Source organism: Balaenoptera borealis (genome assembly GCF_965194805.1).
Source record: "Balaenoptera borealis genome assembly, chromosome: 3".
Lineage (NCBI taxonomy): Eukaryota > Metazoa > Chordata > Mammalia > Artiodactyla > Balaenopteridae > Balaenoptera > Balaenoptera borealis.
In genome coordinates, this window is record NC_138866.1 from 98,490,992 (window position 1) to 98,495,150 (window position 4,159).

A 4,159-nucleotide genomic window follows, 5' to 3' on the forward strand; every position below is an offset into this window, starting at 1 on the left:
TGAACAGTTGCTAACCAGGGACTTCCCTGGTGACGCAGTGGTTAAGAGTTCGCCTGCCAATGCAGGGGACACGGGTTCGAGCCCTTGTCTGGGAAGATTCCACATGCCGCGGAGCAAAAAGCCCGTGTGCCACAACTACTGAGCCTGCCCTCTAGAGCCCGCAAGCCACAACTACTGAAGCCCACGCGCCTAGAGGCCGTGCTCTGCAACAAGAGAAGCCACTGCAACGAAAGGGCCGCACACCGCAACGAAGAGTAGCTGCCGCTCACCGCAACCAGAGAAAGCCCATGCGCAGCAACCAAGACCCAACTCAGCCACAAAAAAAAAAAAAAAAAAAAAAAAGAAAAGAAAAAGAAAAATTAAATAAAGAGTTGCTAATCAGCTAGATACTTTTACTCCTGTAGGGATAGAAGTAATTACGGTAGCTGATGCAAAGTATGCTCCTGAGTCCACAGCTATCCCTATGGTAAACATATGATGGGCCCACAAGAGAAGTCCTAAAAACCCAGTGGACATGACTCATACTATTCCCAGATAGCCGAAAGGCAATTTTTGTCCTAAATAGTATGTAATGATATGTGAGTTTATAACAAACCCTGTTAGGCCATGAATACAGACTTCAGGGTGAGCAAAGTATCAACATAGGTGTTGGTATAGGATTCGGTCTCCTCCTGCTGGGTCAAAGAAAGTAGTGTTTAGATTTCTATCTCTTAACAGCATGGCAATTCTGGCTGCTTGGACTGAGATTGGTAATTATAGTAATATGGCTATAGTTGGGGAAGATTAAACAAATAATGGTGTTTGGTATTGGGATATGACTGCTGGTTTTGTATTAAAGACTATAGTAATAAAAGTAATAATACCAAGAATTGAGGAGACACCTGCTAAATGTAAGGAGAAAACAGTTAGGTCGACAGAGGCTCCTGCATGGGCCAGATTGCAGGCTAGAGCTGAATACACGGTTCCACTGGTACCAGAACCAGCTTCTACTATTGGTGATATGAGTAGGCGTAAGAACGGTGGGGGAAGTAGTCAAACGTTTACATGATTTATTGGGGGAAATGCTACTTCAGGTGTCTGAGGTATTAGTGGCCCAAGTCAGTTTTCAAAGCCTGCAATCATAACGGGTACAGCTATAAAGAAAATTATTACAAGTGCAGGGACTGTTATGACTACCTTACAGATGTGGGCATCTCCAAGTAGCGGTCCAGGTCAGCATAGCTCAGCCTGGATTAATATAATTAAGGTGCTGCCTGCTACTCCAGCTCAAGCACCAAATAGTAAATATAAAATGCCGATATCTTTGTGATTTGTTGAAAATAATCAGCAGTGTATGAACAGAGGTAAAATGAGTGAGTTAGCATTAGACTGTAAATCTAAAGACAGAGATTGAGCCCTCTTTCTGGCAAACCCTGTGGTGAATCAACAAATTGAATTGTAACTTCAGAGAAGCAGCTTCAAATCTGCCAGTGATTTTCCTGCCTTTTTTTTTTCTTTTTTTCTTTCTCAAATGAAGGAGAAGTAGACTGAAGCCAGTTGACTAGAGGATTTGCCTGTTAACTAAAGTTTCCTGGGGTTAAAACTCATCAATCTCGTAAAGATTTGGCTTAAATACAGTGTTTGCTTTACATTCAATTGATGTAGAATAAAGTCTTGCAATCCTTATTTTCAGGAATTAAGTAAATTTCACTTGTTTAGGGTTTTGAAAGCTCTTGGCCTGAACTAACCTAAATTCCTAGGCCAGCACCGATAGAATGGGTGTTGTGTGTAGTAATCGTGTGGGTATTATGATTGGTAATGATAGGAAGGTTATTTCTTTGTATGTTCAAATTGTTTTGTGTTTGTGTTGTTTAATGAAGGGAATATAGTTAGTGATGTGGAGTATGTTAGCTGCAAGTAGAAATATATGCTGAGGACTGCTATGATGGCTATTAGTGTTGGTAGAATGATGTTGTCGTTTTTGTTATCTCTTGGATAATTATTCATTTGGGTAGAAACCCTGATAGTGATGGGCGATGTCCTAATGATACTATAATGGTGAGGAAAATGATTGTGATGGGAGGTGTTTTATCTCATGTGTGTGATAATGATACTCTTGTAGTACATGATCTGGGCATAATTAAGAAGAAGATAGTGTTGTTATGATATAAATTAGTATGTTTAGGATTGTTATAATCTGAATATACATTATAATAGCTGTTATTCATCCTATATGGGCAATTGATGAGGAGGGTGTAATATTTTCCAGGTGAGTATGGCGAAGTCTGCCTCAGCCTCCAGCTATGATTTATAATATCACTATGATTAATAGTATATTTAGGTTGATGGATGGTGACATGTGGTATAAAACTGATAGGGTTGCAATTTTGTCATGTTGATAGCATCAGGTCTGCTGTTCATGGGATGCCTTGTGTGACTTCAGGCACTCAGAAGTGAAATGGGGAAAGTCCTACTTTTGTGACAAGGGCGATTGTCATGAGGGTGGATGCTGCTGGATTAAAGATTTTTGTTATTCATTGTGCTCTTTGACCAGAGTATATTAGATTAATGATAATAGCCATTATAAGTAGTATTGATGTGGTGGACTGTTTTAGGAAATATTCGTTGGATGCTTCTGTAGCTTATGGGTTCATGTTTTTTTATTAGAATGGGGATACCATTAACCAGTGTGAGCTTGTTATACAATTATATTTCCTGAGAAAATGGTCAGTAGAATGATGGTAAAAACAATGAGAGTTTATTAGCACAGGAAGGATATACAAAAATATTTTGGGGGTATGGGCCTGAAGCTTACTTAGAGAACTTTACTATATAGCATGTGGTGTAATGTGGTAGGTAGCATGGAGAATGTAAAAATATTAGGAAGAATTCAATTCCAGGAATAAGAGCATTGAAACCTCTATGATTTACTCTATCAAAGTAACTCTTTTGTCAGACATATTTCTTAAATTTGTGGTGGGTTGCCTGGTATGATGACAAGTAGTGAAAACTCTCGTATACATAGGGTTAATGTTAGTCGTAAAAAAAAACTTTTTATAAGAGATGTATGCGTTGATCATATCAAAATTGTAGGTAGGAGGCTCAAATTCATAGAAAGGAGATTGTTAGATGTGTTTTAATGATGACTTGGGCTGTATATAATTCTGGCACCTAGGGATTGTCGAATGCTCCTAAAAATAGATTGCTGTGGAAATGTGTATTATAGGGAAATTGACATATTCTCTAGGAGGGACGGGGTGAATGGGCCTGCTACATTTTCTACATTGAAGACATATACAGGTTTTGATGCTACTTCTGTTAAATCAAGTGGGGCTTCATTGGATTTCTGCTACTGCGGAGATAATCAAATTCTGGGTAGGGGTCAGGAGAAAATTAGTCATAGGTGTTCTTGTGTAATAATTACTGTTGAACGTGTAAATGATCCATTTATCAGTAAGACTGAGAAGAGAATAACTGCTACATTACTTCATATGAGATGATTGTCTGTGCTATTGTTCCTAGAGCTCCAGTGAGTGAGTATTTTGAATGTGAAGTTCATCCAGATCTGAGGATGGAATAAATGGCTAGGTGTGATATGGCTAATAGAAATAATATGCCTACATTTATACTAATTAGTGGATAAGATATGGGAAGAGGAATTCATGTTGTGAGAGCCAGGGTTAAGGCTAGCATTGGGGCAATAATATATAAATTGATGATGTTGATGGACATAGTGGTTCTTTAATAAGTAAATTGAATGCCTCAGCAATGGGTTGTAATCATCCATGGGGGCTGATGATTTTTGGCCCTTTCTGGATTTGTATATAGCCTAGGATTTTCCATGTAGTTGATATGAGGAATGCTATGGTGAATTAAATTGGGTAATTTGTGAAAGAATGTTGATTATAAACATATTCTTAGGAAGAGGACTTGAACCAGTGCAGAAAAAGTTTCAATTTTACATAATTACCGGGCTCTGCCAGCGTAACGAACCCTGTTCTACAGTAGGGTATGTATAAATTAATTGAATGTAGATTATATCATCATTTAGTTTGAAGACATTTTGTAAAGTAAGCCCTATTGCTCTTGTCCTTTCTTTCATACTGGAAGAAATCTGCAATAGACAGAAACCAACCAGGATGACTCCAGTCTGAACTCAGATCACGTGAGACTTTAATCG